This window comes from Humulus lupulus, chromosome 7 (genome assembly GCF_963169125.1).
Source record: "Humulus lupulus chromosome 7, drHumLupu1.1, whole genome shotgun sequence".
Classification (NCBI taxonomy): Eukaryota; Viridiplantae; Streptophyta; class Magnoliopsida; order Rosales; family Cannabaceae; genus Humulus; species Humulus lupulus.
Window position 1 is genome coordinate 94,398,242 of NC_084799.1, and position 25,476 is coordinate 94,423,717.

The window sequence follows — 25,476 nt, forward strand, 5'->3', positions numbered from 1 at the left end:
GCATTCAATATTTAAGAATTATTGTCACTAAATAATTCTCAAATATTTTCTTTTTTGACCATTCTTTAGACTATAAGTCTATTGAGTCAATATGTCATCCCACAATTTTTTAATCTACTTTGATCCATTTTTCTTGCAATGGCAAGACACAACCATTAAAAGATGTAACCCCCTTAGGTTCATCTTTTCTTATCTCATAAAATGAGACGCTCATCTTTTAAATGAGAAAATTTTAAATTCTCAAATAATTCTTTTATTCACAAATCACATACTAACAATAATATAGGATAAAACCTATTAAAATCTCACTAATGGTTGCATGATTATATTTCAATATAATTTCACATTGATATCAACATACATGACTAATATCATACTAATATGGCTCTTTATTAATATGAGAACATGAATTACAAATATCATACACATATGATTTCACATTTCTATTGATTCACAAAATCAATATATTTATACATGTCATATAAAACTCATATAGTTGTCATTCTAATAATTTCTCATTAACACAAAATAAGACAATTCTATGACATGCTAGCATTTTACCCAATAATCTATTAGATTATTTACATATTAATCACATATAACAAAAACTCACGATATTAAATTATCTTCTAATCTAACCACTATATTTGAAAAACAAAGGAGATTAGAAAACAATGAACCTCATTGATAAACTTTTCTTCTTCTCATTTCTATCACTATATGAAAACCATTAGATCTTCTAAGAACACCAAAGAAGAACACTACCTTATCTTACCATCTTTTCAAAGTTGGATCCTCATATGATCTCCATGGTTTCTCCTTCCATTGAAAAGGAAATTAAGCTTTTAATTGTTAGAGAATATATTTTATTGCTCAATGGAAAAGTGGAAAAACCAAAATACAACTCTATGCACAAAATACAATAGAGAAGGTAATTGATTAAATAAATATTACAACTCAATTGCTCAAAATACAAGTAAATAGAAATAAGAGAAGGAAGATAATTATAAGAACTAAAACCCTAAAACAAAATATACCAATGAATATGTAAATAGAAATAGAATTAGAGGATTACAAACTGAATACACTAATAATACAAGAAGAACAACAGAATGAAAAGATCAATGAAAAAACAAAATCTCACACAACAAAAGTGTAGAGTAGTGGGGATCACCAACTTGAACAAGGTTCAAAACCTTTGTCCAAAAGCTTATTTCCCCCTATTCTCTAAGCACTAAAGGATCTCTCTAGGAAATAGCTCTCCGGATTTATCAAGCCTCTATGGAGTATTTTCCAGCTAAGTGCTTTGTGGATGGAAAATGGTGTGTATTACAAGTGAGCATTAGGCTCCTATTTATAGAGTTTGAGAAACCCCTTTGAATTTCAAATTCACCAACCCCATGGCTGTTACCAATGTTTAATTGGATATTTTATGGAATTAAAATGGAGATTTGGGAGTTATTTGGGATGTTAGAACTGTTCAATAAAATTGAAAAATCATATGGGCTGTCAGCCTCACTGGCCGCGGCCAGGACTTTTTAGTGGTCACGGCCACTGGCTTCTGTCCCCCAGGCCGCGGCCACAGGCCATTTTCAGCACAAAATAGTCATTTTTCCAAAAATGTTCCAAAACATCCCAAATCCTTTCCCACATGATTTTGTAACCTCCAAACACCTATTGGGAGTTAAAAACATGTCTCCAACAGCCATATTTCACCATGGCTTTGTGAAATCCAATCTCAAATGTGTAACATATAATATACAAAATTTGGGTAATATTTGGGAGTTACAAATATGTAACTGATTTTGTAACTCCAAAATATGTCACATTTTGCCACACACGTGTCCAATTTTTGTGACTCTCAATAATATGTTACAAGGTGTGACAAATCACATTTTGTCACATTATTTAATCTAACATTATATTATATGAAATAATATAACAGATATAATTGGATTATTCAGCATGAGACGATCTATGAAGCAAATTAGCAGTTTGGTCACAACGGGGTAAAATACTGGGCTCAGGGTGAGCCTAGGGGTAATTTAGTACATTACCGGGATCGAGTAATGGGGGAAATTATTTGGTAATTGTTTGAGGATATTGGGAGTAACGAGAATTCGAGGACGTTAATTATAATTAACGGGATAGTTGAGAAATGACACTTTTTCCCTTGCTAGCCATGAGAGGAATTAAATTGACCTAGGGGCATTTTGGTCTTTTGACCATGAGTTATATTTAAGTCAGATGGTTGTAGAAGATTCAAGCAAAAAGCAGAGTAACTCTTTCTTCCTCACTCAATCATCTATTTCTCTCTTTACTTTGGATTTCTTTGGTGGAAAAGCTAGGATTTGAGAAGTTTATGCTAGGGTATTGCTTGGGGGATCGCTACAAAGCTCTTGAGTTCTTGAGGTAATGATTCTCCAAGCTTTGATCTTAAGTTTTCCTATGTTTTTACAGCTTTTACACAATTTATAGTTTGAAACTAGTTTTGGGAAATTAATGAGGTTTTTGGGAAAGTTTGTTTGGGTTTTGATGAGGTTGAGGTATAGATGAAGTTTTGGGGTTAAATTATAAGTTTTGATGGTGTTTGAGTTTGTTTTGAAGCTTGGTATTCAGGGGAAAACGCAGGGGAGAAAACCAGAACTTTTTGGTCTGTCAAACTAGCGCCCCAGCGCAAGGCAAATGAGAGCTCGGGTGCTCTCTGACTTGGGGCAGCGCCCCAGCGCTACCAATGAGCGCCCCAGTGCTAGGTCTATTTCAAAAAGCCCATTTTTAGGGCTTGGGAGGATTTTGGGGGCTCGGGGGATGGTTCTACCACCCCGTTGGGTGGATTGGAAGTCCTGAGAGCATGGGAGTGGTCCCGGAAGCGGGGTTTTACAGCATGAACCTTTTATCATTTATTTTATTAATGAGATTTCATATCTGGTTCTGACTAGGTGACCGCTAAGGGAATTAAGGATCGATCGTTCTCAATGGTCGTTCTTAAATTATTTTACGCTCGAGTCTGAGGTAAGAAAACTGCACCCAGTATGTGACAAGCATGGTTGTTGATGAGGCATGTTGAGTGCTCTATTTGTATATATAGATTGCATATTAAATGCTTGGCATCCTTGCTTATCTGTGAATGGTATTGACTTGTTAGTCAAAAACAACAAAGGTGTCAGTATTGATTGTGAAGCTGTGACTTATTAGTCAAGTTCGGCAGCAGTATTGAGCACTGATCGTATGGAATTGACCTATGAGTCAAGAACGGTATTAGCGTGTTTAATGCAAGCTAAAAATATTAGATCCAATCGACATAAGCATTATCAACATAAGCATGAAATGCTTGACCGACCTCAAGTTCGATGAAAACAAAAGCGCTTGTCTAGTCTAAAGGCTAGTTACTTAGAGCCAGAGCCAAAAGGCTCAGATGACCGTAATGTCACATGACTTAGGGTGCGAAGCCCAAGTTCGTGACTCATTAGTCACTTATTTGATTAGGGTGCAAAGCCCAAGTGTGTGACTCATTAGTCACTTATCTGATTAGGGCTACAAGCCCCAGCATGATTACCAGAATGCTTATTGATATTCACTTATCTGATTAGGGCTACAAGCCCTAAAATCATTATTGGAATTCTGTAACGACCCAAAACTTACTAATAAGGCTTTAAGGGCCTTGATTAGTGTGTCGGGAGAGCATAATTGATTTATGTGTGATTTAAATGATTAAATGAATGATTATGTGATAAGAATGCTTATATGATTATATGGATATATGTGAGATGCATGATTATGAGTATTAGTATGCATGTAGGCCCTACTTAGATTATAAGGGCATATTTGTAATTTTGGCCCGTTGAGGGCATAAATGTAATTATTTGCGATAATTGTTGAGACCACATTATTATGTGGTTATATTTGCAGCTTGTGGCTTGAGGCGATCCTGTTCCGCGATACTAGTTAAGAGTCGCGATTGCAGTAAGTAATGGTTAGTTGAGGTGGTAACCATTAGTAACCTTGGTGTTAGTGGTATTGATGAAATAAGAAAGGAAAAATGGTATTTTAGAAAAGGGTGGAATGACTGGGTTACCATTGAGGTTTAGGAAGTGTATAGAAGGAGGGGTAGAAAGGTCATTTAGGTTTTTAAATGAGATAAACTCAGCTGAAGTTGGCTTTTATGTTTTAGGCTTTTCTAGAGGAGTTTGGTCATTTAGTTCAAGGGTTCAAAGGGGAAAGGAGGAGCTGAAATTGAGAAGTTGAATTTCTTGAGGAATTTGGCAGTAAAATCAAGCTTTGAAGGAGGATTTACAGCTAGTAATCCTTAGGAATTTTAAAATCTAGAAGAGGTAAGAACTTTAATTTCTAGTTTTGAATTCTGCTTAATGTTCTTGAGAGTTTTGGATTTTGATTTCTGAAATCTGGGTTTGGGATGAAGTTATGAGGAACCTAAGCTTGAGAGTCTGAGAATTGAAGCTTGGAAGGATATTGAAGCAACCTAGGGTTGGATTCTTTCATCAGAGGTAATAAATCTTGACCTTAATTGTCTGGATTTTCTGGTTCAAGATGGTGTTCTTGAGCTTTAGAGCTCAAGTTTGGGTTTCTGTGTTTGATGATGCTTTTAGCTAGTTTTGGATTTTATTAGGTTGTATTGGGTGAGCTATAGTGGTTTAAGGACTTGATTTTGAGTTTGGTTGAAAATTGGGATGGATTTTTGGAGCTTTGGCTCAGGGAAGTTCGAAGGAAAACCCAGAAAAATCTTGCATGTGCTGGTTGTAGCGCTGTAGAGCTAGCATTGGAGCGCTACAGCGCTAGGCTTCATTTTCTAGGGGGATTTTGTCCCTGTTTGTAGCGCTGTAGCGCCCACCTAGTGTCGCTGTAGTGCTACCCTGCCTCCAAAAATGGGTTTTGGGTATTTTTCTTAGGGTTTTTGCTTGGGGGCTCGGGGGTCAATTTCACCACCCTATTTGGTGGAATTGGGCTTCTCAAGAGCTTGGAATTGGTCCCGAAGTTGGGTTACGGAATTGAGATTTAATGATGGTTCTACTTTATGGAATGTAACTAGGTGTACACTAGGGCTCGATCGGGATCGTGCTCGAGGATCGTTTCATTAACCAAAGCAATCTGAATCAAAGGTAAGAAACTGCACCCGGTTATGTGGTTATGTTGGGACTAAGAGTTACCTATACTTGTATGTGATGCTATAAGATGGTATTATGCCATGGGGACATGTGATAAACGACCTAAGAGTGTCAGAGTCATTATTTGCGTACAGGACGCGGCTCGGCCATTGTTAGCTGAGATTAAGTATATAATCACTGAGCTCGGCCTAAGCGAGCCGAAGTCAATGGGGCAATCAGAGGGTGCAGCCTAAGGGCGTCGACCCTGGATATTGCGTTATATGTTTATTGTTATGAATCTGATGATTATTGCATGTTTATTATCTGGATAATTGATTATTGGTTTGCAGATTAATATCATTGATTATGTGAGCGATGTGACATGCTGAGTATCTGATTGATGATTTGTAAATTATCTGACTATTGATTTTCATTTATGTTCTGCATTATGGTTTTCTTGCTAGGCCTAGGCTCACGAGTGCTACATGGTGTAGGTAAAGGCAAGGGAAAAGTGGACCAGTCCTGAGTTGGAGAGCTCTGGGGCAGAATGTACATAGTCAGCTGATCGGCTGCCATGGCCGAGGATCGGTACGGGGAAAAGAGAACCTAAAGTGCCTATTTTTCCATTAGAGTGGCTTTTGGTTGTACATAATCTATGAAATTTTGTAAACTATCCTCTAAAACCTATTTTGGGATCCCATGTATCAAACGTTTATTTCAATGAGAAATTTTCTGTTTATGACCAAAATGTTTTAACCCTAACCTAATTACGACTTTAGGATCACGTTTTCAACTATATGACTTGATTAGCAAGTCTTGCACCTTTATAATCACACAGTGTAACGACCTTGGTTATCCAGAGTGTTACATATTCACTTATCTGATTAGGGCTAGAAGCCCCAGAATGATTACCATAATCATTTATTGATATTACATGCACGCAAAAATAAGTTTTCTTGTTGAGCCTTGGCTCACGGGTGCTATGTGGTGTAGGTAAAAGGAAAGAAAAGCTCACCCAGCCTTGAGTGGAGAGCTTAGGTGGCGATTTGTACATATGCGGCCGCTTGATCACCACGCCCAAGGTGTTTCTCAGAGGAACTAGGGATTAACCCTATTTTTGCCGCTTAGGTCGGCAGGTTGTAATTTTTATACTGTAATGACTATTTTGGATTGTAAATAACTTTGTAAACACTTTTATGGGCCCATGTACAGTTCTATGTTTTGAATAAAATATATCCATTCCTTTTGATCGAGATTTTTCACCTTAGCCTGTTAATAACACCTAGATGCACGTTTATAACCAAATGACTCGTTTAGCGAGTTAAGAACTGTATAAAGTTAACAGTAACAGTCTTGGAGTAACCAGGGCGTTACAGAATCTTTCTTAGATACTGGAGAAAAGGTCTCTGTGTAGCCAATTCCTTCTTTTTGAGTGAATCCCTTAGCAACGAGTCTCGCTTTGTGTCTCTCAATTTTTCCTAATGAGTCTTTCTTTGTTTTGAAGACCAATTTACACCCAATATTCCTTACCCCATTAGGCAACTGAAAAAGATCCCAGAATCTGTTGCTCTTCATAGAATTCATTTCTTCATTCATGGCATTGTACCACAATTCTGATTCTTTACTATTCATAGCTTGTGAAAACGTTTCTGGATCATTTTCGGATCCAATATTGTAGTCAGATTCTTGCAAATAGACAACATAGTCACTAGGTATCCCCGATTTTATTGTCCTAATGGATCTTCTTAAGGCTACACCAGCAGGCTCTTGGGGAGCGGGTTGTTCAGCTTGTTGTTCAACAATTATAGGCAACTCTTGACCAACTTGATCCATTTGAACTTCATCATTGACTTGTGGATCTTCAACAATCCATTTGGACTTCAGGTGTTATCAACCACAATCAATCTTGCTCTTGAGGTTGAGGGTTCTGAATGATCTTTCTCAAAACCCAAGTCCTTTGATTGATCACTCTCACTAATCAAGGCATTTTCAAGAAACTTTGCATTCCTTGATTCCACAATCCTAGTGCTATGAGATGGACGATAAAACTTGTAACCTTTGGACCTTTCAGCGTATCTAATAAAGTATCCACTTATGGTCTGTGGGTCCAATTTCTTTTCTTGTAGATTGTATACCCTAACTTCAGATGGGCATCCCCAAATGTGTACATGTTGCAAACTCGGTTTCCAACCTTTCCATAATTCAAAAGGAGTTTTTGAGACTGCCTTGGTTAGAAATCAGTTTAATATGTACACGAATGTCTTTAGAGCTTCAATCCACAAGGATTTAGCAAGTTTAGAGTTACTGCTAAGCACACTCCACACCATGTCCATCAATGTTCAGTTTCTTCTTTCTGCAACACCATTTTGCATGAGTGTACCGGGCATGGTATATTGGGCAACAATCTCATTTTCTTGAAGAAACTTTGCAAAAGGGCTAGGTGCTTGTCCATCTTCAGTGTATCTACCATAATATTCTCCACCTCTATTTGATCTCACTATCTTAATTTGTTTGTTGCGTTGTTTCTCTACTTCAGCTTTAAATATCTTAAATACATCTAATGCTTCGCTTTTGTTATGAAGTAAGTAGATTACATGTAGCGTGAGTAATCATCTATGAAAGAGATGAAGTATTTCTGACCATATGAGTTCATGTCTGGACTGCATATATCAGTATGTATGATTTCTAATAGTTCGGAACTTCTATGGACACCACTTTTCTTAGATTTGGAGGTATGCTTTCCCTTAATTCAATCCACACAAATATCAAAATCAGTAAAATCTAAGGTATTTAGTACTCCCATCATTCACTAACCTTCTAATTCTATCAATGGAGATATGTCCCAATCTCCGGTGCCATAATGTAGAGGAATTCTCATTCATATCACATCAATTATTGCCAGCGTGAACGTGCACATATTATAAGCGGTATTGTTTTGTAAATTAAGACAGTAAATACCATCAGAAAAAATACCATTTCCAACACATTCATATTTATTATATAAATTAAAAGGTTTATTTGAAAATGTAAAGGAAAAACCAAAAGGTACAAGTCTTGAAATGGAAATCAAGTTTCTAGAGAAATTTGGTACATAAAAGGTCTTTTCTAATTTTAAAATTAAACCGCTACTTAAAACTAAATAGCATGTTCCAATAGCCTCTACATGTGAGCCTATCTTGTTTCCGGATAAGATGCTTTGCTCACTTCTCACTAGCTTCCTTAGGTTTTGTAAACCCTGCAAGGAATTTGAAATGTTAATTGTTGATCCAGAATCAATCCATCATGTGTTAATATTAACATTAGCCATATTAGATTCATAACATACGAATAAAATTGGATTACCTTTGTCGTCCATCCATTTCTTGAACTTGGCACATTCCTTTTTCGCATGTCCCTTCTTTTTGCAGAAAAAACACTTGATGGAATCCTTCTTTATTTCGCCTTGGGGAGGCACTTTATTTTTCCCCTTGTCCTTCTTGGATGGTGTGCGTTTCTTTTCTTGGGTGGCCATGTTAGCACTTTCACCTTGTTCTTGTAGGAGCCTTGCTTCTTCTTGAGCACACATGGTTATCAGTTCATTGATACTCCATTTTTCCTTATTGTTGTAGGGAATTTTGAAAGACCCATATTGAGGTGGAAGATTGTTAAGGATGTAGTGAACCAGGAAAGTTTCATGAATAACTACCTCAAGCTTCTTCAATTGAGCAGAAATGTCCCTCATCTTTGCAATATGTTCTCTAACTCCTTTGACACCAGTGAGCTTTGTTGATGAGAACTGATGGATGAGGTTGTTGTAAAGTGGTTTGTCTGAAGTGTCAAATTGTTCATCGATCAGTTTGATCAAGTCTTTGACTTTCTCAGGTTGCTCCACTGATCCACGTATTCCCATAGGGATCTTGGACATAATGAACATGATGCTGAGGCGATTGGATCACTCCCATTTTTCATATAGTGCAATCTCAGCAGCAGTGCTAGTCGCAGTGATTGTAGCGGGTTCGTCCTTCCTTATTGCATAGTCCATGTCGTCGCAGCCTAAGTGAAGAAGAACTCGTTCCTTCTAGATTTTAAAATTGTCACCCCTAAGCTTAGGAATTTCGGTAAGGATTTCAGTGAAACAAGAGGAGGATGAAGAAGCTGCATGAATAGGATTACAAACATAGATTTCTAAAGATTGAGGCATGATTAAACAAAAATTGCCTGTGGGCTAAATTTTTAATTTAATAAAATTGGATGTACATGATGATAGATTATACAAATAAATTATTTGGGATAAATTAAGGTTTGATACTTCTATCTTGTTGACCCTTGATTTGGTCAACGACACGGAGTCAAATAAAACGATAAAAATAAGATGAATTCAATTAAAGAAGACAAATGACACAAGAATTTATAGTGGTTCGACCACAAGTGATGGTAATGACCTACATCCACTTAGTGTTCTTATTAAGGTAATGAGAACCTGCGATCAGTAAACAAGGGTATACTGAGTTTCATAAGCTCCAAGAAGAAATACAAAGAATTGTACAAAATGTTGGTTTTTATAGATCAATTTAGAGATTATTCGCAGCGAAACAACAATCAAAATTGTTAATTTAAACCCACAATATTTCTAGATCTATTTCTTCACATATATATATTGAATAAAAGAGATGAATAGAAAATTACCTCAAGTCCTTCCTTGCTGCTATCTTTTTGTACGACAAAAATCATTGAGATCTCATACCAGTATCTTCCAAAATGTTCTCAACACACAAAGAACGAGTGTGGGTTCGTTATACAAAACAATAAGCAAGATCTATATATCAGATATTCTCAACACATGAGATCTGATAAAGTTTGGACCTAAATTTGTGAAGAACAATGACCTATGCTTGTAGCACTGTTCTCTTTCTCTCATGGAGATTTCACGATATGTTTCCTATCACTGAAAAGTATCGCTCTAAAAAACTAATCTCCTATATTTAATATATCCAATATATTCAAAATAAATAATATTAGTTATTTTAAACAATTTAAAAATAACTAATCAGTTATCAGATTTTTGTTTAAATAATAATATTTTAATCATATTAAAATATCTCATCATTTATTTAATATTTAAATAACTAAAATTGTTGAACCAAGATCCTTCTAGAAACTATTTAAATAACTAAAATTGTTGAACCAAGATCCTTTTAGAAACTTCTTGTGCGTGTAGCACAGTGACTGTGCACTGTGCTACATGCCCACCTCATGCCAGGGAGGGCATATGATTTTTCCAAATTTTCATCATTATTTAAATACCAAAAAATCCCAAAAATAAATTAATTCAAAATTAATTATATATTTGTTAAATCAAATAATTAATTAATTTTCATTTAATTAATTACACATAATTATACAATAATTATGTTTAGTGCATAGAAAAACATTTTACTTATCAAATAAGTCATTTTGCCCATTTTTGTATTTATCTTTGTCAGTGTTTGTTATAGCCATTTCAGGGACCATGAACCTATAACATTAAGCTCCAATAAATTAAAATTAAATAATTAAACTATTTAATCATAATAGTTAATTTATTAATTATGATATTTCTCCACTATAAATTCAGAATTGAACTCTTTATGTTATAGATATACTATTAGAGAAATCTTATTTTAATTTGTCCATTGATATAACCATCTTACAATAGTTCAACCCTCTAATTAATTAGTTCATAAATTAGAATGGAAGAATTACCATTTATGCTTTCTAATTTACTTCTTATTTCTCAAGTACCATTAATTCACTAGTGAACAATTAATATATAATCTAATTATAGATTTGAGCTCAAAATCATTCAGTTCCAGAATTAACCCTTAAGGGAACCAATATACGACCCGTTAGGAAATATTAGATTCCGTATTGTTGATACATGTTCCCAGCCATCCATGATATTAAATCTCCAAAATAAAAGTCATTAGCCTCATTCTATGAAGAGACCTTAACGAATGAATCAAAAGATTTAATAAACATAAACAGGAGTTCATGAACACTCAGGATTTAGGTTGATCTATAAATGATCATCATTTATGATATGAATTACAAATCTTTATTATTAAATGTTTTTTGGATAAATACTTTTATTCATATCGGTCATTGTCATATATAATCATATTATATAAAGCACCTTTACCGAGATGTCTTACCGCATCAATAATATGAATCTAGATTATTTGTATCAACATGATACTCAGTAAACCGTACTTACTACCCCAATTAAAGAATTCCATAACTTCAATTTGTTGTTGACTATTTTTATTCATTCATGTGATGTTAATTCTCTCTTACTAATACAAGATCACATCCTCGATAATGAATATGGAATTTTTTTGATATTTACAAAAATTATTCAAACAATAATTTAATAATCTAAATATAACAATAATAGACCATTGTATTTATTTATTCATTGAAATAATAAATGTCTTTTACATGCTTTTAGGACATACTCCTAATAGTCTCCCACTTGTTCTTGAAGCAAGTAAGGCATTTCTCTCAATCCCATATTACGTACATGACCCTCGAATTGCTTTGCAGGAAGCGTCTTCATAAACGGGTCTGCCAGGTTGTGTTCTGATGCAATTTTCAGAATGGACACATCTCCTCTATGTACGATTTCTCTGACTAAGTGGTATTTGCGCTCTATATGCTCTCCCTTCTTGTGGCTTCTTGGTTCTTTAGAATTGGCCACTGCTCCACTGTTGTCACAGTAAAGAATAAGTGGTTTCTTCACTTCTGGAACCACTTCCAGATCCGTGTAGAACTTTTTTAGCCAAACTGCTTCTTTAGCTGCTTCACAAGCTACTATATATTCAACTTCCATGGTTGAATCAGCTATACTGGATTGCTTAATGCTTCTCCAGACAGCTGCTCCACCACCAAGAGTGAATACTAACCCAGAAGTAGATTTTCTACTATCTTTGTCTGATTGAAAATCTTAGTCAGTGTATCCAGTAGGTTCAAGGTCACTACCCGAATATACTAGCATAGAGGTCCTCGTTCTCCTGAGATACTTGAGAATATGTTTCACCGCAATCGAGTGTTCCAAACCTGGATTTGACTAATAACGACTGCCAATCCCTATTGCATAACATATGTCAGGTCTAGTACATAACATTGCATACATTAGGCTCCCTACAGTTGATGCATAGGGATACTTTCTCATGCCCTCTTGCTCTTGTGGTGTCTTTGGACACTGATCTTTGCAAAGAGTAATTCCATGTCTGGTCGGCAATTGACCCTTTTTGGAATTTTCCTTAAAGATTCTTTCAAGCACTTTATCAATATAATTTGCTTGTGAAAGTGCCAAGAGCTTGTTCTTTCTATCTCTTAGAATTTTAATGCCTAGAACATAACTCGCTTCTCCCAAATCTTTCTTTTGGAATTTGTCAGCCAACAATTTCTTTACATTTGATAAAATGTCTCTACATCATTCCCAATGAGTAGGATATCATCAACATTAAGAATTAAGAAAACCACAACTTTCCCTTTGAAGTATTTATAAACACATGCTTCGTCAACATTTTGTTCGAAGCCATATGATTTGATAGTTTCATCAAATGTTAAGTTCCAAGATCTTGATGCTTGTTTCAATCCATATATGGATTTCAATAACTTGCATACCTTTTGATCTTGATCCTTCTTAATAAACCCTTCTGGTTGTTCCATATATATGGTTTCATCAAGTTGGCCATTTAGAAAGGCTGTCTTGAAGTCCATTTGCCAGATCTTGTAATCATAAATGGCAGCTATGGATAAAAGTATGCGAATGGACTTAAGCATGGCTACAGGAGAAAATGTTTCTTGATAATCTACATCCTCTCTCTGTGTGTAGCCTTTGTCCACAAGTCTTGCTTTATAAGTCTCTACCTTTCCATCTGCACCCCTTTTCTTCTTGTAGATCCACTTACATCCAATTGCTTTGACATTGTCAGGCAGATCTACAAGCTCCCAGACTGAATTGGAATACATTGATTCCATTTCTTGATTCATGGTAGCTTGCCACTTCTCAACATCAGGGTCTTCCATTGCTTCTTTAAAAGTCAATGGATCATCCTTTTCAGTATCTAATACAAGAACGTGTGCCTCATCTTCGTAGCAAATATGAACGTGTACCTTGTGTTGCCACAATCCTCCCACTACGACGTTGCACTGGTTTTTCCTTTTCCGGAATTGTGGTGTCTTTGGTTGTTTTATCATTGGTTGTTGCTAGTGACTTTGCAATTTCATTTGAGACCATCTCCTCCAGAACAACCTTACTGCGAGGTTTGTGGTTATTAACATAGTCATATTCAAGAAAAGTTGCCTTTGTCGATACAAGTGTTTTATTTTCTTTTGGACTATAGAAAACTCCACCTCTAGTCTCTTTGGAATATCCCACAAACATGCACACTTCAGAGCGTGATTCCAACTTCCCAGTCTTCCCTTTAAGCACGTGTGCAGGACACCCCCAAATTCGAAAATGGTGTAAACTAGGTTTACAACCATTCCATAATTCTATGGGTGTCTTTTGGATAGACTTATATGGAACAACATTCAATATGTTTAGAGCAGATTGAATCGTATAGCCCCAGAATGACAGTGGTAATGATGAGAAACTCATCATTGATCTAACGATATTTAATAACGTTCTGTTCCGTCTTTCTGAAACACCATTTTACTGTGGCGTTCCAGATGTAGTGAGTTGGGATTGAATGCCATGCTCACACGAATGGTCCTTGAATTCACAATCCAAGTGCTCTCCTCCTTGATTAGATCGAAGAGCTTTCAGTGATTTACCTAATTTCTTTTCAGCCTCTGCTTGAAATTCTTTGAACTTTCTAAAAGTTTCAGATTTTCTTTGCATTAAGTATAGGTAACCATATCTTGAATAATCGTCAATGAAAGTGACGAAATATTCATAACCTCCTCTTGCATGTACATTAAGTGGACCGCAAACATCCGTATGTACTAGCTGAAGTGGTTCTGTGGCTCTTGAACCTTTAGGAGAGAAAGGTCTCTTGGCAATTTTGCCTTCTAGACAGGATTCACAAACAGGGAGAGATCCAATAGATAGTTCTCTTAAAAGGACCATCCTTCACAAGCCTATTTATTCTGTCTAGACCAATATGGCCCAATCTCAAGTGCCACAGATATGTTTCACTATCGGAATTAGTTAAATAAATCTAGGATTAGCTGTTTTAAATAATTCAGAATTATATATAAAAAAATTATCATTAATTAAAAGTATGTATATTTTGTTTATCCCAAAGATTTTGCATAACAAGTAAATAAATAATTTCTTTAAATAATAACTACTTTATTAATAAAAGAAATAAATGTTATGAAAAAACATAGAAATAAGTTTCCAAACATTAATAATCAAAATTACTAATAATAAACTAAATTTCTAGACTGTAGTTTTCTTTGTTTAAAGAAATTTCTAAAACAAAATAAAGAAATTTAAATTGTTTAACTAACCATAAAATTACTTTATAAAACTACTCTTCAACTTATCTGTAATGCCTCGGATTCCCTATTATGGTTAATGGCTGGATTAGTAGGCCGGGAGGGCCATAACTGTTTAATTATGCCATTAAGTGTGTTTATGCATGTTTATGAGAATTACATTATAATATGATGTTAAATGCGTGCATGTGAGTCCACATTTGTTTACAGGGGTATTTAGGTAATTTGGCCCGTTGAGGGTATAATTGTATATTTGAATGTGTGTTAGTGATATATTGTGAGACCACATTATAATGTGGATTGGTTCGAGTATTTCGACATGAGACGATCTTTAAACATGATTTAACGGTTTGGTCATAACAGGTTTGAGCTCGGGGCTCGGGGTGAGTCTCGGGGTGTTATTAATGATTATAGCGTTACCGGGGATTTTAGGGTAATGGGATGTGAGTTATTGGTGTTTGAGGATATTGAGGTTAGCGGGAATTGGGAAGCGTTAATTATAATTAACGGGTTTAGTGGTATGTACCAATTTTACCCCTAGAGTAGCTTGAAAGGCTTAGGATGACATAAGGGTATTTTGGTCTTTTTGGGAGGATATATGTGACTTAGGAGGCTTAGAAGGCTGTAGAATAAACAGGGCAAAAACAGAGACTTGTATCTTCTCCCTTCCCGTACAACCTCCTCCATTGCTTTCTTGGGTGTTTTGAGCTCAAGGTGGGATATCAAGCTAAGGAACTTCAAGGCTGAGTTAGTAGACTTGGTTCTGCTTGTGTGGGAAGTTCAAAACAGGTTTTAAGGTAAGTTTTCATTGAACTCAAGTTATGCTCTGTTTTGGTTGTTGGTTTCAGCCTTAGAATTTTGATGTGGAAAGTGTGAATCAAAGGGAGTTTAGGTGTTGATTTGCTTGGGGTTTGATGAGGGTGAGCTAAGGGAGTTATTTGGGGGTTTAATTACATGTTTGGAAGAGGTTTAAAGATGGTTTGAGGGACTGGTTTGAGAGGGAAAACGCAGGGTTAAAATCTGGTGCGTGTTGGCCAACTTAGCTGGTTTGGGCTGGGCGCCGCGGCGCAGCAGGGGTGCGCCGCGACCCTTGGTGTCTGTCAGGAGGGAGCCCTTCTGTCTGAAGGGCGCGCCGCGGCGCATCAGGGGAGGGCCGCGGCCCTTAAGGCCAATTTTGCTAAAATGAGGTTTTTAGCTCGGGGATTCAAACCATAGGCCTCGGGGTTGAACCTAGTACCCGGTTGGGTAGTATTTGAGGTCTCGGGGGCTGGGATTTGGTTTGGGAACCCTCGGTTATCATTTTTATTGATAAATTCTATAATTTGGTTATGACCAGGTGACCGTCAAGGTTTTTAAAGGTTGATCGTTCTCAGGGGTCGTTCATATTATAATCCTCACTCGAACCAGAGGTAAGAAAACGGTGTATGAATACAGTTGCACCCTGTATAGGTATATGACATGCATGGCTTGATATTGAGGCATGTTGGTTGATTTATGTGGACATGGATTGCATGTTAAATGCTAGTGAACGTTGATTACCTGTTTGGGACACTGACTAGTCAGGGACCGACTCTAAAGTCGATGATCGCGCATTGAATGGCTCTATGGCATTAATGCGGGACCGACCCTAAGGTCGAAGAACTTATAAGCGCTTGCCTGGTCTACGACCAGATGACTATAGCCAAGGTATATGACCCCGGTGACCGTTTGTCACGTGGCTAAGGGACGTTGTCCATAGCTTCGACTCTAGAGTCGTGAGGAAGGTTATGTTGGCGACCAGTCACCATGCACCTATCCTGAACAAGTTTATGAAGGAAATCACTTATCAGTTAAGCCCTGGTGACCCTATCGTCACATGGCTAAAGGGAGCGATGCTCATTATTGTGACTTTTGGCTATTGTCACCTATTTGTTGGACAGATATTCCTGAATGGTTATCATGATCGTTGTTGATATTATATCATGCTTTGTTGTGTTTTCTTGCTGGGCCTTGGCTAATGGGTGCTATGTGGTGCAGGTAAAGGAAAGGAAAAGCTTGGCCAACCCTGAGTGGAGAGCTTGGGCGATGTGATGTACATACGGGGCCGCTTGACCGCCACGGTCGAGGAGTTCTCAGAGGGACTAGGGGTTACCCTATTTTTGCCGCTTAGGCAGGCGGGGATTGTAAATCTAAAACAGTAGCAACTCTTTTGTATTACAAACTACTTGTAAATATTTTAAAAGTCTCATGAGCAGTTTATTTACTTAATGAAATGTACCCTTTCCTTTTTATTGGTTTTCACCTTAACCCATTAATGGTACCTAGATCACGTTTTTAACCAAAGGACTCGGGTAGCGAGTCAAATTTCCGGTTCACTGTTCACCGTAACTGTTCTGGGGTAACCAGGGCGTTACATTATCCATCTCTTTACTTGCTATTCAAATCCTCATCAATCTCTTCCTCCTTTTCAAGGTCCTGATTCTGTAAAAGGAAAAATAGATTAGTGGCATATATTTGTGAATCTACTATCCAAAAAAATTTGAATATGATATTCATAGTATTTGAATCTATAATTCAAAGTTGAAAAATATATGTAAATCTTATTTACCTTTTTCGTTTGATATGAACAATGACACTTAGCAAAGACTTCTTCTATCATTGCTCGCCACGTCTCATGTGCTCAGTCATAGTGTATATATTTTTCCTTTGTTTTGTCCGGCATGGTTGAAAGCATGCAATAACGTGCTGTTGCGAAAATTATAGCAATTAAAATACGCAAGTATACGTAGTCGGCAACAAGTAATACAGTGATAAATGAGTATCGTCTCCACAGGGATTTTAAACTAAATAATTGCAAAATCAACTAAAGAACAATTTAAAAATAAGATAACAAAATTAAGAACATGATTGGAGTATGAATCTGAAATTAAATGGGTATACGTAATTTAATCTAAAATAAAATGAAGAACTCAGAAAAAAAATAAATTCAGAGAAGATCTATGTGAACAAATAGATCTGGATGGCTGTTTCCCCCTATGTTAATCTGCCCAGTTGTTATAGCAATCGTTCAGCAATGGTTCAGCAATCAAGCACAGAGTTAACCGATTTCACAAGAGACCAGTAAGCTTTTTCCAAAACCCACTGATATAATTCCACAACTTAATTCAACATAATCCTATATTAAATCAGGTTGTAAAACACGTATTTAATCACCAAATCTCAGGTTATACAAGGTAGTAAAATATTCCTATTTCACTACTAAGAATTACCTAAACATGGCATTTCTCTTGCATCATTTAAGTGGATTCAGCTAGACAAATTCTTTCCAAAATCAGATCTAGCTAGTTAATTGTTAATTATGGCCAGTAAACAACAATCATTGAGCATTAATTACACTTAAATGAACAATGGCAAAATTACTGAACTCATGCATTGAATTAATACTTCGTCATATAGGGTTCGCAGCCACCCAAATCTTAAAGAAATTAGTTCATGTCTGAACTGAAAATTACAATCCAAAATAGAAATTGTTCATCCATAACAAGTATTCAGTTCACAAGTATAGAATCAAGAGTATACACTACAGAAAAGGAAATATAGAAGAAAGAGAAGAAGTAGAATCGGGTTCTAAAGTCCTCCTCCTTCCTTGACCGTGACTCTCCTCCTATGGGTACTTCCTTTTTCTGTGTATATTATCCTGTACTTCTCTCTTTTCTCTGTTGTGATAAAAATGGTATATCCCCTCTCTTTCGGCTGGCTCCCCCTTTAGGGTACTTTTTCCTTACCCTAATTAGACAGCCCATTTCCAACTTTTGTCCCTCTCTTGCCACCTCAGCCAGCTGACTTAATTCATTAAAATAGATGCCACATAGGTGCTGAGGTAATTACTAAAGTACAGCTGGCTTTTGTCCACGTCATCTGTCTTCTGCCCAGGATTGCTATGCGGCTGGCCTACAGCATCGAAACAGCAATGCTCCCCTTTCAGTCCCCATTTTTCTTCTGCTCCCTTTAATTCCCTTTGGCAATTTTAAACTTCCTTTCCTAACAACACAGAACAGAAATTAACATAAAATATTTACAAACAAAACACCAAATAAACAACTCTTAATATGGACTTACTACCTAGAACAAGAAGGAGAAAAAGTAAACAAAATCACATTAAACACACTTCCATTACTCTTTTTCAACTTAAAAACAAGTTCAAAGATCATAAAAATAACTCTAAATCCTAGAGTTATCAACACCCCAAACTTGGCATATTGCTCGTCCTCGAGTAATGAAGAAAACAGAAATAAAAACAACACACACAACACACTCAACTCAATTAGTAACACAGACACAGACTTGTACATGAGAGAGTCCTGAATAATCCAATACGGCTTAGTGAAAATATTTGCTCTCAGAAACGTGGAATGGAATGAAATGATGTGCTGGTAGTGCTTATGCCCTGACTTTATATGTCTCATTTCCCATTTTCAGTGCTAAAGAAATCACTAATGCCTCCCTAAAGTCACCCAGTCAATAGTGTGTACAAAAGCTTCCCACCAACACTTTGAATTCCTCTAACAACTACTCTTGATCCTCAAGTTTAACTATCTGCTCCCATAGGTTGAATTACTGCACTCCTCTCCACTAATGTAGTCTAGCTTTACCCCCTAGATCAAAAGGACTTTACTCGGCTTGTAATGTAGGCTTAGGTTAGGGTAGGATAAAAGATAATATTTCTAATGTCTTACAACCTAACCACCTCAACTTATCAAGAATCTCTCTTATTATTATTATTATTTATTTATTTATTTATTTTTTAAAAAGCTCTCACCCAATATGTAATTTTAACCCACAATGAATAATTTGATTTAACTCTAATTCTCTTGCTATTTTTATTTCCAAATTCAACAAGAACAATAGAAAGAAGCCTCTAACATTTTCTTGGATAGGGGGTTGTACACCCCAAACTTAGTTTCAAAACTGCTTCTTTCTCTCTCTCTCTTTTTTTTGTTTTTTTTTTCTATTTTTTTTTTTTGTTTTTTTTTTTGTTTTTTTTTATGAAGATATATATATATAGCAAGAGAAATATGAATATTTTTATGTGAGCTCATTCCCATACACCCCAAACTTAAATCCCATCATTGTCCCCAATGTGGCTAACAAATGAAACGTGGAATAGCTCACCACATGACTAAAAACTAACCCCACTCATCCCAAACTTACTGCAAATAATCTGTTCTTGATAAGTTTCAGCAGCTAGGTTTGGTTAATGAAAGTGAAAAATAACAAGTTAAACAGGGGGTATCATTAATGATAGGTATTAAGAAAAAAAATAGGCAAATTAGCTCAACTAAGGGTGACTAAGGGAAATTAATATACAATGGGAAAGCTTGAAAGGCCCAAACGTCCACAGATGGCCTAGATCATCTCTAAGCGGTAAAGCTAGCTAGGATTTCGCCTCAAGGATAACACTAACCAATTCTAGAAGCTTAAACTTTCTCAAGATGTTGGTTATTCTAGAGATCCAAAGCATGGTGGGAAAACAGAAGTACACATCTGACCAGGGACTAAAAGAAAGTAAGAATGAGATCACTAGCACCTAAACAAGCATATTTAACATATAAAATCAGGGCAACACACAAATGGACTGAAATGGGAAAAGTTCATCATCGAGCAGGACACTAAGCCAGATTAAATCACATTATCTCTCATGCACAAGTACAACGACACAACAACACCATAAAAACAAGGCAAAATGAAAACAGAAACTAAACAACCTAGACAAACAACAAACTAAGAACAGTCACAAAAACATAAAATGACAGAAAATAACAAAACAAAAGGGAAAGGAAACCCCCTCTACTCGGAGTCCTCGGCAGGGAACTCCGCATTGTCGCCAACATCGGCAGGCCAGGCACTCAAAATCTGCTCAGGGAATTCGGGGAACTGCGGACCGGATTTAGGCATAGCCTTTTGCAGCACATTCTTCATGGCGGCATCCCTGTTCTGCTCGTAAGTCCACAAGGTCTGCAGCCGCTCACAGATGTGCTCCTGCCGCTTATGCATTTGCTGCTGCACTCGCCCAAGCTGGGTCAATCTCTCCATGATAGGGTCAGTCGAGGTGGATGAGGATGCAGCGTACGTTTTAGGGGCGCGGGCTAGGCCAAAGCTAATAATCCCTTTGGGGAGGATGAGTCCCTCTTCAGGCCAGACAGGAACGCCAGCATCACGATAGATGGCAGTGATAGTGGAAGGCAGGAACAATTTTCCTTTTCCTCTGTGAGCACATTCAAAAATTTCCTGCGCCAAGACAGTCCCAACGTCAATGGCCATCCCTTTCACGAGGCAGAACAACATCCACGCACGATCTCGGTTTACAGTGGAGTCATGAGACGTGGGGCATAAGGTCGATTGCACAAAACTATAGAGACACTTCAGCTCATGCTCCAAATCAGTTCGGCGGAATCGCAAATTCCCATGGATATCGAGATCCCACTCAGAGTCAGGTTTTGCCAAATCGGGCATGATATCTTGAAGCAACTCATCATCTACATGACCCCTGAGTGGAGTGAACTGGCATTTGACGGTCTCCAACGAAAAGATGTCATTGATCACCTTAGCCGAGAAAGGGACTTCTACTCCTCGGACAACAAACTCGGTAGGCCACTTATCGGCTAAGAAGTTAGCGTAAAACTCCTTGACCAGCTCGGACACAGCTGGCTCGGGTTGTGTACACAGCGATTCCCAGTGGCGGTTGCGGATCAAATCAGCCACCCAATCGGGCAACCCGTTTAGGTTGGTAGGCTCTGCAATGAGGCCCCGCTCCATATAGAAATCACGCTGAGAGATGGAAGTGTGGTATTTGATCTCAGCTGTCTCGGAGTCAAACTTGGGAACATCGGAGAAAGGCTTCTTTTTGGCCTTGTACGCGCAGCTCTTGATTTTTGGCATGGTGAGTCGAGTGTGGTTCGTTGTGGGTGAAATGTCGTGGGTCTGCTCGGAATCACCTGGAATGCCGCTTGGTCTGGAGAGCTGTGGAGAGTTTCGGGTAGGGTCGTGGAATTGCTGGGTCGATGGGGTTTGGGTATTTAGGTTGATGGGTGAGGTCGGGTCGGTGGGGTGCTGGGTCGCTTTTGGCGAGGTGGGCGGTGAGGTGGGTTCGTGAGCGGTCGTGAAGCCGTGGGCTGGATCTGTGAGGCGGAGCTGAGGGCTTAACGAGGGTGGAGTGTGAGTGGCGGCGGAGGGATTTCTGGGATTGGGGTTTCAGGGTTGTGGGTAATCTGAAGGTCGCGTGTTGGGGAAATGTGGTGATGGTGTACTGCATATACATATATATATACTAATAGACTAATAGACTGACATATATATATAATAACCGAACGATACGAATATATATATAATAAAAATGACTGACGAATAGATATATATATATATATATAGATAGAATAAAAGCAAAAGTAAAAGACAGATATACAGTAAATATAATATAAAAATTAATATAATGAATTGCTCTCTCTGGCTTTTTATTTTTTTTTATTTTTTTTTATTTTTTATAGTGCTGCTTTTTATAGAGAAATATATATATATAAATATGAAGTACACCATTAATGGGATGTGATGCTGACTTCTGAAAGTGTGGGCTCTGGGTAATTCTGCTGAGGTGAGGATTGTGATAATGGAAAGGTGGAGGTGATTGGGAAGAAGATACGGAGCTGGGGGTTAGGGAAATCTATTGCAGCTTTTGTCCTATTCTTCATAAGAGGCCTCAAAATTGATCAGAAGAAAAATGCTCCCAGTGCATAAAATTGCTCCTGCGACCCTGGTAAATGCTGAAGCAATGATGTAGCAACCCACCATTCCAGAAAAAATAATGCCTCTGCCCAGATTTCGCTGCTCAGCCTAATCTCAGTTGTACCAACCCCTGGCTAACCGTTTCCCTCATTATTATTTTTTTTTTCTGTTTGTTTGTTTTTTTTTTTTTTTTTTTCAAGGGGTAGTACACCCCAAACTTTAGTTACATATATTATTTATTTACAAACTGCCTCTTTCACTCATGGGTTGCCCAAGTGTGATACAAGAAATGCAGGGCAACCCATAGTCTTTTTCCTTCAAGCATCCTTCAAACTGATGGAGGTCTTTTCTCTGTCGACCTCCCCACCCCAGTAGTGTTTCAGCCTTTGCCCATTAACTTTGAACTCCCTCCCGGACTGATCTTCTCTAACTAAAACAGCTCCGAAAGGGTAGACTTCAACCACTGTAAATGGGCCAGACCAGCGGGACTTAAGCTTCCCAGGGAACAGCTTCAACCGTGAGTTAAACAGCAGTACTTTCTGGCCTTTCTCAAACACCCGCTCTTGAATTTTCTGGTCATGCCACCGCTTAGTCTTTTCTTTGTACAGCTTGGCATTTTCATAGGCAAATAGCCGCATCTCGGCCAGTTCATTTAGCTGCAATTTTCTTGCTTCTCCAGCAACTACAAGATCCATATTCAACTTCTTCAGTGCCCAAAATGCCTTATGTTCTAACTCCACAGGAAGATGACACGCCTTCCCGAAGACTAAGCGATAAGGTGACATGCCTAGAGGAGTCTTAAAAGCTGTCCTGTACGCCCAAAGTGCATCATCCAGCCGCTGTGAACAGTCCTTGCGGCTTGGGTTCACCACCTTTTCTAGGATCCCTTTTATCTCTCTATTCGAAATTTCTGCCTGCCCGTTAGTCTGGGGGTGATAGGCTGTGGCTATCTTGTGTTTGACGCTGTACCTGGCTAGCAAGGCAGCCAATATTTTGTTTACAAAGTGGGTTCCCTCATCACTGATCAAAGCCCTCGGAGTCCCAAACCTTGTAAACACATGCTTATGCAGAAACTTCATCACTACTTTAGCATCATTTGTGGGGCTAGCCACTGCCTCTATCCATTTTGACACGTAGTCAACAACCACCAGAATGTATAAGTTCCCAAAGGACTGTGGGAATGGACCCATGAAATCGATTCCCCAGACGTCAAATAGTTCCACCTCCAAAATACAGTTCAACGGCATCTCATTCCTTGCTGAAATGTTGCCTACACGCTGACAGCGGTCACACTTCTTAGCAAACTCATGAGCGTCTTTAAAAATGGATGGCCAATAATATCCGGATTGGAACACTTTAGCTGCTGTCCGCTGTCCACCAAAATGGCCACCATATGGGGCTGAATGGCAGTGCTCTAAGATGCTGGACACTTCATTTTCAGGCACACAACGCCTCAGTATCTGGTCGGGGCACTGCTTGTAAAGGTACGGTTCATCCCAGTAATAAAATCTGATTTCGTGGAAGAACTTTTTGAGTTGCTGTTTGCTGAAGTCAGGTGGCTGTACTCCACTTACTAAATAATTTACCACATCGGCGTACCATGGGACACTTTCCTGGTCTAAAACCAACAGCTGCTCATCTGGAAAAGCATCATGAATCTGGGGTGTTACCTCTGCGGTAGTGCTGCTCTTAATGCTGGTTTCCAGCCGCGACAAGTGATCCGCCACTTGGTTTTCAGTACCCTTTCTGTCGCGTATTTCAAGATCAAATTCTTGCAGCAATAAGACCCAGCGAATGAGCCTTGGTTTGGACTCCTTCTTGGCTATTAAATATTTTATTGCTGAATGGTCAGTGTAGACTATAACCTTTGTGCCCACTAAGTACGATCTGAATTTCTCGAAGGAAAATACCACAGCCAGCAGCTCCTTTTCAGTGGTGGAGTAGTTTATTTGGGCATCAACGAAAGTCTTGCTTGCATAATAAATTGAATGGAAAATCTTTCCTCTTCGCTGCCCGAGGACTGCTCCAATAGCAAAATCGCTGGCATCGCACATGAGTTCAAATGGTAAAGACCAATCAGGAACCACAATCACTGGAGCCGTTATTAATGCCTTTTTCAACTTCAAAAATGCTTCCTGACACTCAGCAGTGAAATCAAAGGGGCGGTTTTGTTCCAGCAATGTACACAAAGGCTTAGATACCTTGGAGAAGTCCTTGATAAAACGCCTATAGAAACCAGCGTGCCCCAGAAAACTCCTTATCCCTTTTACTGTAGTTGGGGCTGGTAACTTCTCAATCACTTCCAGCTTGGCCTTATCGACTTCAATCCCCTTTTTAGACACTTTGTGACCCAACACGATACCTTCCTGCACCATAAAATGGCACTTTTCCCAATTTAGGACCAAATGGGTTTCTTCACACCTTGCCAAAACCTTCTCCAAATTAGTTAAACAGCTTGCAAAAGAATCGCCATAAACTGAAAAATCGTCCATAAAAATCTCCAAAATATTCTCTGCCATATCCGAAAAGATTGCCATCATGCACCTTTGAAAGGTGGCTGGTGCGTTACATAAACCAAATGGCATACGTCTAAAGGCGAATGTCCCGTAGGGGCATGTGAATGTGGTTTTCTCCTGGTCTTCCGGGGCTATGGAAATCTGGTTATAACCTGAATAACCATCGAGAAAGCAGAAAAATTCTTTCCCAGCCAAGCGGTCTAACATTTGATCAATAAACGGCAGCGGAAAATGATCCTTCCGTGTGGCTTTGTTAAGTTTCCTGTAATCCATACACACTCTCCAACCGGTCACTGTTCGAGTAGGAATCAACTCGTTGTTATCATTTGTCACCACTGTAACCCCTCCTTTTTTAGGCACGCACTGCACTGGGCTTACCCATGAGCTGTCTGAAATAGGGTAGATAATACCATAGTCTAGCCACTTGATCACTTCTTTTCGGACTACATCTTTCATCACTGGATTTAACCTCCTTTGTTGCTCCACAGAGTTGCTACAGCCAGATTCCAACAAGATTTTATGCATGCACAAAGCTGGGCTAATTCCTTGTATATCGGCCATAGTCCAGCCGATAGCCTTCTTATGTCTTCTCAATAACTCCAGCAAAGACCCCTCAGCATCAGCCTCTA